A 9,676-nucleotide genomic window follows, 5' to 3' on the forward strand; every position below is an offset into this window, starting at 1 on the left:
CGCATCTGTGGCGCATAATAGTTACACAGAGTAGTTTGTAGACGTTTTTTTGCATACTTTGTGAAAGTCCAATGTTGTGACATCACTAAGTGAGATCGTGCAGTTAAGGGTACTTAATAAGGTGAAAATATACACATGAAAGAAACTTTATTATACATTATTAGTATGAATTTCAAATTTACATAAGAACACCTAAGAAACTATAATAGTAGCAATTACTCTTGTGAAACTATTTTAAATAATTTGAAAGAAGTAACTTATCAACAATATTTTCCTAATCCTTTCCCACAAGGCAATGAAGATGGACAAGGAACATATGCCAGTGCACATCTATTATAAGCCATTTATCCCAGACTGTGATGCGGGTGTGCTTAAGTCTGAAATGCAAGTGACTCGTCCTTACAGGCAAAATACATTCCAGCTGAGGAAAAAAGTAAGACTTTTATTGTCCTTTATGACCTGTTTAATCCTGTTGCTTTACATTCATTATGGATGTCTCTGGATGGTGCTAACATAGGTGAAAAGTGGAAGATTAAATCACATTCAGTCAACCACTTGTTTTGCTCATACTGTGCCAAAAATAAATATGCCATTTAAATATTTTCACCAAGTTTACAGATTTTTTTCTCTATAATAGTCTTTATTATTTCCTTTCTTTTTCTCATTTTGAATACAATTTGCTTGTCTAATCTAGTTTCTTTTTGTTTGTTTTTTGAGACGGAGTCTCACTCTTGTCACCCAGGCTGGAGTGCAATGGCAGATCTCGGCTCACTGCAACCTCGGCCTCCCAGACTCAAGCGATTCTCTCACCTCAGTCTCCTGAGTAGCTGGGATTACAGGCACCTGCCACCATGCCCAGCTAATTGTTGTACTTTTAGTAGGGATAGGATTTCACCATGTTGGCCGGCTGGTCTCGAAATCCTGACCTCAGGTGATCCGCCCGCCTCGGCCTCCCAAAGTGATGGGATTACAGGCGTGAGCCGCCGCGTTCAGCCTGTCTTATCTAGTTTCTTAAGGTAGAGGTTTAGGTTTATTTATTTGAGATCTTTCTTCTTTGCTAATGTAGGTGTTTACAGCTATAGATTAACCTCTTAGCACTGTTTTGTTACATTCTATCTATTTTGTTGTGTTTTACTTTTCATTCAACTCAAGTATTTCTAATTTCCTCTGTGATGTCTTCTTTGACCCATTAGAGATGTTAAAACACTTGAGAAAGTTCTGTGACCCACTCCATCCACAATGGAGAGGTGTTTAGCAGGAGGTGAGTTTGAGTGAGTTCAAATGATGAGATTGATATTTCTCCCTGTATTACCAGCAATATGAGCTGATATACTCAAGACTACCACTGAGCTGGGAAGTTGGAGATGGGACTAGTGTAAGTTAAAACATCAGAAATCTCACTGGTCTTATGGATAGTCATTCATTTTTTTGACTAAATATGACTTGGGTTGCTGCAAAGCTTTGATTAATTTCCAAAGTTTTGAAAAGTTCATTCTGACCATTTTTTTTTTTTTCAGGGATTTTTGTCGCTGATTTAATGGAGTGACAGCCTTTCAGAAGTCTTTAAATTCACCATTTTCACTGATGTCACCCTGTTACCAGAAAGGAGTCCTAATTCTGACCCCAAGAGAAGGTCCTTAAATCTCGTGCAAGAAAGATTTCAGGGTGAGTCCACAGAGTAAAGTGAAAGCAAGTTTATTAAGAATTAAAGGAATAAAAGAATGGTTACTCCATAGGCAGAGCAGCCCCAAGGGCTGCTGGTTGGTATTTTTATGGTTATTTCTTGATTATATGCTAAACAAACAAAAATGGATTATTCATGAGTTTTCTGGGAAAGGGGTGGGTGATTCCTGGAATTGAGAGTTCCTCCCCTTTTTAGACCATATAGGGTAACTTCCTGACGTTTATAAGCTGTCATGGTGCTGGTAGGAGTGTCTTTTAGCATGCAAATTCATTACAATTAGAGTATAATGAGCAGTGAGGATGACCAGGGGTCACTTTCTTCACAATCTTGGTTTTGGTGGGATTTGGCCATTTTCTTTACCTCCTGCTGTTCTATCAGCAAGGTCTTTGTGACCTGTATCTTGTGCTGACCTCCTGTCTTATCCTGTGACTTAGAATGCCTAACCTTTTGGGACTGCAGCCCAGTAGGTCTCAGTCTTATTTTACTGAGCACCTATTCTAGATGGAGTAGATCTGGTTCAAATGCCACTGACAACCCAAACATTTTTTTTAAATGTTTAGACATGCAAAAGGAGACAGGTAGACATACAAAAGGAAATTCCAATAACTTGGTCTCCAACTTAAAGTAAGTATGTCTTTATTGAACACTCATGTGATTGGAAATGTGGAAGGGCTTTTAATGTATTATTTACTTATTTTAACACCTAAAAGGGGTTGGTACCATTAGTCACTCCCATTTTACAGATGAGAAAGCTGAGACTGAGAAAATGAATTACCTGGCCTAGATGTCAGAACAAGAAGGTTGACTTTGAGAGCCATTGCTTTTATTAAGTGTAATATTAGGTTATCTTTTAAAAACTCAAGTTAGGGAGAACTGAAGGTCTTCAAAGAGAGTAAATAACTCCTCATTATGGTGGTTGTTGAGGGCATTCTTACATCATATAAACAATTGGTTTAGAAGATGTCAAAGATGTCTTGAGCATTCACTATGCTCTAATACTCTGCAAAACTTTACCTATAACGTCATGTTAGACAAAACAACTTTATGAGATACTTCTATTATTTTCATTTTTAGATGGAAAAATTGTACTTGGAAAGTTTAAATAGTTACCTAAAATCAGTGCCATAGATAAAATTTAGTGCAGGCCTGATTAAATTTTTGACTAAAGTATCTCATTCTCTTCATTACTAATCATTGGATTTAGTGATGCCATTGGGAGCCACAAAAATATGTCAGACTGTTCTCTCATATGGTAACTACTTTCCTGGAAACAGTTGAGGGAAATGAGTGTATGAAAATTTTAGTCTTTATATTGATATTAACTATCATTCAGTTAGCACCTACTGCATGCTACATTCTTGCCATGCATTATCTTTAATTCTCTTATCAACCCAGTAAGGTGGGTATCCTGATTCCCTTTTTTATAAGATAAAACTAGAGGTCAGAGAATGTAAGTATTTTCTAATGTCACACAGTTAGCAAATGACTGAGCTCAAAATCAATTGCAGGCTTATCTGATATCAGAGTTCAAGCTTTTCCCATTGTGCACAGCTGCTTAGTCCTTTTGTAGACAAAGTACTTGGGAGATATTGTAGGTGATAAAAGGGCATCAATGGCACACAACGGCAAAGCATTATACTCCTGCTAAGACTTAATTGAATGGCCATCCATCTTTTTGAGAATAATTGCTATTTTGGAAGCCCAACATGGAGAATTTCAAACTTAACATAAAAGAAAAGTTATGTTCCACTAAGAAAATAACTTCTCACACACCAGGAAGTCCTCAGATATGGTCAAAAATGTACTAGTTAATTCTTTTCTCTTAGAACCTAAAGAAAAGCAGCAATAAAAGGAGACATTACTTTCATGGACCTGCCATTACTGTGCCAATCCTCAGAAATGAAGCTGGTTCTTATTAGTGTTTTGTTATCATGGGTCACCTCTAATGTTTCCTAATACTGTGCAAGGTTTCTGGGGCATAGAGAGCAGAAAATCCAATCCCAGACCTCAAGAAGTTTACATTATTTTTCTGCATACATAAAGTTATGTAACATTTCTACAAAATCGTAAGATAATCTGGATCTGAGTAAAGAACAATCTGGTGTTCTTCCTTTGTGTTTTTCAATGATTCACAGCCCATGACTTTAAACCTCAGATGTAACAAATGTAACAAAATGGAGAGATGGAAAACTGACTCTTATATCCATGATAATTCAGTTTCTTATAACAATAACAGTTATCGCTTGATGACTAATTACTGTGTTTAAGACATTATCCTAGTTTTACCTGTATTATCATGTTTAATCTTTAAATAGCCCTCTTATGAAGGCATCAGCATTACTTACCTTCACTTTTAAAATTAGAAAATTAAAAGCAGAAGGAGTTAAGCAACACACATGAGATCATACAGCAGTTGGATATTAGGGATGGGGTTTGAACCCAAGAATTTTATCACCCAAGCACCCTTTAGACTACTGCATTACATAGCCTGGCATGCAAAGCCAATGAAGTAAAATATGTACTATTAAATTAAATGATGAGGAGTCCCGTACCAGTAGTATAACTCCAATATGAGTAAGGACGTGATTAAAACAAGTTACAAAATAGGGACATATATGGAAAAGTATTTGATGTCTATGGGATGGAAAAGAGTTAATACCTTTTCCATATAAAATGTATTTGAGATAAATAATAAAATGATAGACACACATTACAATAGACAAAGGCAAAAAATAAGCATGCTTAGTGGCCAATAATAGGTTTAGACTCTGGTAATTAAACAAATGCAACTCAAAATCTGAATAAAATGCTAATTTAACCTATCGAAATAACAAATATTAGACATTTTAAAAAATAATTTAAAGTTTTGAAGACTGTATGGGGAAAATGACACATTCATACCCATACGATAGTTGTATTACACTTATGCAAAGAATGACAGAATAAAAGAAACATATAGTAAGCAGAAATGCAACTATTTATATTAAATGAAAACATAAAATGCCAGTGACTAGGGGTATAATTAAATAGGCTGTAAAAGTAGACATAACTAGAACTCAAAATCTGAGATCAGCCTTGTAGATATAGAAGTAAAGACATTGTTCTTTCCCAAAAACTTGTGAGGTATATTCTCTAAGACCTAAAATATGTTTCCCATTCAAAAATTCATATATATATGAATATGCATATATTATATATTTATTGCATATATAATTTTTCATGCAATGTTGTACTGTTATAAGTTTTAAAATATCAGGCCTACATCAAATATAAGTTACCTGGCTATTGAGAATTGTTCTGTATTACATTGCTTAGTTTTATATAGTGATAGAATAAGCTTGAAGGGACAGAGAACAAATTTGAAGCTAAAAGTGTATGTTGTCACTTTTTTAAAATGTTGTTTTATCATAGAAGTAATTGCATTACTGTTTTAAGATGAAAGTCTAATTGAATCCTTAATATGATTTAGAATGAAAAGAAACTTTTAAGTGTCCATTAAATCATTCAAATGTACTCACTTGTCAGCTCAAACATTACCTAGAAAGAGCTATATTTTCTCAGTTCAGATATCAAATCCCCTTATTTGCAGATATTTTCTTTCTTACCATGGAAGCGCACTTACATGCTTTCTTAAAGTGCTTTAATGCATGTTTTCAAATTTGATTGTCATAATGGTGTAAACAAAGCAAACGTAATATTCACTGTTTTAAATACTAGGAAACTGAGGCATAATGACTTTAAATTGCTCTAAGGCTCACAGAATGTTGGTTACGGAATGTAACAAAGTGGTTTTTTAAAAATTTGATGGGGAGAGTCTGATTGCTTTCTTTGCCTTTTATGGATAGTCATTGAACTGTATTTTTGAAAAGGTACTCTCTATTCATTTGTACATTCATTTAATAAATAACATGCTTTAAATTCTATTAGGACAATTTGACCTTTCTTTTCCTTTCCTACTTTCTCGACAAAGTTGCCTCTCTGAACAAGTGTTTGTCATCATATATCTGACCCCTACTCTGCAGGAACAAATGAAACACCCTGTGAATCTCTCAACACTATGTTGTCCAACACAAATATAATGTGAGGCTTCTATGTAATTTAAACTTCCTAGTAGCCGCATTTTTTAAAATAGAAAAAAAAGGTAAAATTAATTTTATTAGTGCATTTTATTCAATCTAATATTCTAACTTACAATAATATAAACATTATTAATGAGATATTTTGTATTTTTTTGGTACAAAGTCTTTGATATCCCATGTATATTTTATACTTACACACATTCAATTTGAACTAATTATACTAAAAGTGCTCAATAGCTATATGATTGAACAGTGCAGTCTGAGGGCAATTGGGACTTCTTATTGACTATTTTGACTCTTGGTTAAATAAAATTGAAATAATTTCAGACTTTAAGTGGACAGTTAGGAATATATCTGCTTTCAAAGTTACCAAGGAAGCTCTGCTAGTTAACTTTTAATAGAGTTAACTCATACTCTATTATTTTTCATACATTAAAATGTGAACTTCTTTTAATTGACTCTGTGGTTTGTTGTTGTTGTTGTTGTTTTTCTCCTCACTTTGTTGTGACCTTCTTCTTTTCCTTTTCAGTAAGATTTGTCCTGTCTCCACAAGGACCAGGCTTAGAATAGGAATAGTAAATGACCTATCTGGAGAGTAAAGAAATGTTCCTCTTCCCCCCAATTTCCTTTTCTCTTATTGAGGCCTGATTTCCACAGGAGTCTCTTCATTTCTTTTCTTTATTATGTTATTAGTCTGCTAACTTCAATAATAGATAAATTCCAAAATTTCAGTTTCTAAACCCCAAATCTACTTCTCTCTCAGATAGTATGCCAAATTCAGGCTTATTTTCAGCAAGGACTCTGGCATGGGGGATTTGAGGGTGGGGTTTCTATTCCACAAAGTCATTCACACATCCAGCAGACTATGCCTTCTGGAACATATTGTCTCCATGATAGTCCTTTAAAACATTAGCGTTGAATAGACAAAGAGCAAGGATAGAGAAGGTACATACACTCCTTAATTATCTTAATCTGGGAAGCAGTACACATCATTTTTACTTATGTTTCATTTGCAAGAACATTCACGCAGGCATCAGATGCAAGGGAGGATGGAAAATGTATCACTGGCTGCTCAGGAAAAAGAGCATAAATCTTTGGTGAACACCAACCCTTTTCTGCCACAAATGTTAATATCTTTTCAACTATAAATCTTGTGGAGGATTTACCTACCCTGAGAAAGCTGCAGTGAAAGACTAGAGTTATAGAGACCTGTGTTCAAATTTTGATTCCAGTACTTGAACAAATTAATCAGCCTTCTTGAGTCCAGTTTTTTCCATCTCTGTCAGTATGGTTGGGAGTGGTAGCAAAGATTGAAACTGTTTTTCCAATACCACTATCCTCATATTCTTTATAAAGTGAAATCCAGTTTCGTTTGGGTGGGTAATTCATCCATCTAAAAGCTGCATTTCCTGAATAGGGTTAACATGTAATATATTTTTTGGTCAATGACAAAACTGGTAATTAGTTTCTTTTTGGTTTAGTTTTTGATTGTTGACTGATGCTTCTATATGAGAGTGTGAAAAATTTTAAGTTTCAGTTTCTTTTTTAGAGCAGTGGGAGTAAGTAAGTTTACACTGAATTCCTGAGGAATCAAAAAAGTTGTATACAAAGTAGGATAGATGTGTTATGCTGCAGTAACAAACTATCCAATTGTCAATGGCTTATTTCAACAAAAATTTATGATTCACATAAATTCTGTGAAAATCAAGGTGATTTTCTATGACAACTCTTTTCCATGCAGTAGATCAATGTCGGGCACTGAAGATGCACTTTCTTTCCCTCAAATTTAAAGATTTCCAGGAGAGCTACACAGAGACCTGTAATAAGGTGGCCCGTGTCTAAAGTGTGCAGACACTAAATCTTACTTGAAAAGGCAATGAAAGAATGTTTAAATGTGTGACTGTATCTCTAGTTTTTTCCAGTTTTGTATACTGTTTTCCAATTTCTTAATATATGATAAAGTCTAAAAAAATCTCTTTTCAGATTTAAAATGACTATTAATAAGTAGGTTTCTTTTGAAAATACATGAGTACAATTATTTTCTTCTTCACCACCAACTCTATTTTAATTGAATAAAAATAATTATCTTTTATAGGTCTCAATGCGAAAGCTGTCTCCAAATTGCTGTTTTCTGAAAGCCGCCAGTTAAAGGGCTACATCTTGCCAAGGTAGACTAATAGAAGTCAAATTAAGCTGAACTGAAATTATACCTCGTGCACATCTGGCAACACGTCCTTTTGTACATAAGAAAGGCATGAATAAGATTATGTCTTGAATAAATTATCCACTGATTATGACATTTAACTGGCTGTCATAGGTATTCAGTTATTTAATTATCTGCCAAAATTCTGTGCCAGCTGTTTCCTGTGTCCAGATTTCCATTATGTTACATTTTATTAACAAATTTGCTTCATTTTGAGGGTCCTCACTTAACATACTTGGGCTTGATCAAACTATTTGCTTTTTTCATATTTAAAAACCCAAACTTACACATAAAGCCATCTGAATAATGCATGAAGAGAGTGTGTGGATTCAAATTCATTTGTCCACATTACAGCAACTGTTTATGCTGGCCCAACTGCTTACTTTGCAAGCAGATGTTAAATTGTGCATCTTCGATCTTCTGTTTATAATGCAAAATGACAGTTTGACTTGATTTTATCTAGCAGAAATAACTCAGGCATCCACATTGGTAAATTTGACCCAGAAGGTTTTATGAATATTTAGCAGTGAAACCTGTGGATGAATTAAAATGCATTTTCACAATTTCTGTATATAAGCATGTACATGTGTGTTCATCACATAGAGTTTTTCAAAAACTGGAGGTTTTCCTTCTTGAGCTCCAAAGAGAAACAATTTTCTCTATGAATCAAAAGAGTATAAATAACACTGTTTTTTCCTTTTGGTTTTACCTCCGACTAGAAAATAGCTGTGAGCGATATGCTCAGGACTGTACTATCTGCTTTAGCAAATGTAAAGAAATAAGTTCTTTGAGTCTACATTTTTATTTATACAGAAATTCCTGCAGGATTTTACAAGGACTTGTTGGTCTCTACACTTCTTGTGATAGTAAATGTAACGCCCATTGAAACTAGGAAAAAACCTTGTTCTACAAAACAAGTGACTTTGAAAGCCTTTGATTGCATTGTCCAATGCTGTGTCACAGAGCAGCCATACACTGACACCCAGTAATTAACATAAAAGCAAAAATATCTCAGTAGAAATGCCAAGAACACAGGGAAAGAGTGCATGAAGAAAAGAACATGTTTCATAAATATACAGTTCTTATTTTTGATAAAGCCGGAGTTTCCCACAATTGTTTTTCCAGTGTTCCTTTTCTACTTAAAATTCTAACTAAATTACTTCAACATTTTCAAAAACCTACTTGGTCTTTCTGCCACATGTTCTGTGTTCTGAGCCCTCCACCATCTACTCTTCTTTGTCAAATCTAGACCCAGCTGCAGGATAAAGTCTGTAAGACCTTGATCTTACCATCTACTATTCCTCTGTGGGGCCTGTGTGAGTTTAGGATGGGGAGTCATCTTTGTAAGGCCCAGATAAAGAGAGAACCATGTCTAAATAATTCACTTAGCTGTTGGGAATTCTTCACTATGGAGCCGGTAACTAGTTTTCTGACCTTACCTTCTGCCATATTTTATTCTCTCCCTTCTCCCTATCCACATCCAACACTTCAATACCACTCACGTAAACGTTATTCTCCTGAATAACATATACTGCTCCATTTGCAGGTCGGTCCTTGTCCAAATTTATATACCTAGACTTAAGTCCTCATTTAATGTCACCAATAGGTTCTTGGAAACTGGTACTTCAAGCAAAACAATGTACAGAAGGTCCTCAAATGACTTTGTTTCATTCAACACAGTTCAACTATAATGTTGATGAGAAAAAAATG

The 9,676-nt window shown here is 34.7% G+C and overlaps 1 long non-coding RNA gene across 1 annotated transcript; it reads left to right on the top strand.

The window, feature by feature from the left end:
• Positions 1–297: 297 nt before the first annotated feature.
• LOC107970463 (uncharacterized) lies at positions 298–8,065 on the top strand. Its single transcript, XR_001713050.2, has 3 exons — positions 298–433; positions 1,518–1,665; positions 7,859–8,065. It is a non-coding gene; the product is annotated as an uncharacterized LOC107970463 (long non-coding RNA).
• The last annotated feature ends 1,611 nt before the right edge of the window (positions 8,066–9,676 follow it).

Source organism: Pan troglodytes, chromosome 2 (genome assembly GCF_028858775.2).
Source record: "Pan troglodytes isolate AG18354 chromosome 2, NHGRI_mPanTro3-v2.0_pri, whole genome shotgun sequence".
Lineage (NCBI taxonomy): Eukaryota > Metazoa > Chordata > Mammalia > Primates > Hominidae > Pan > Pan troglodytes.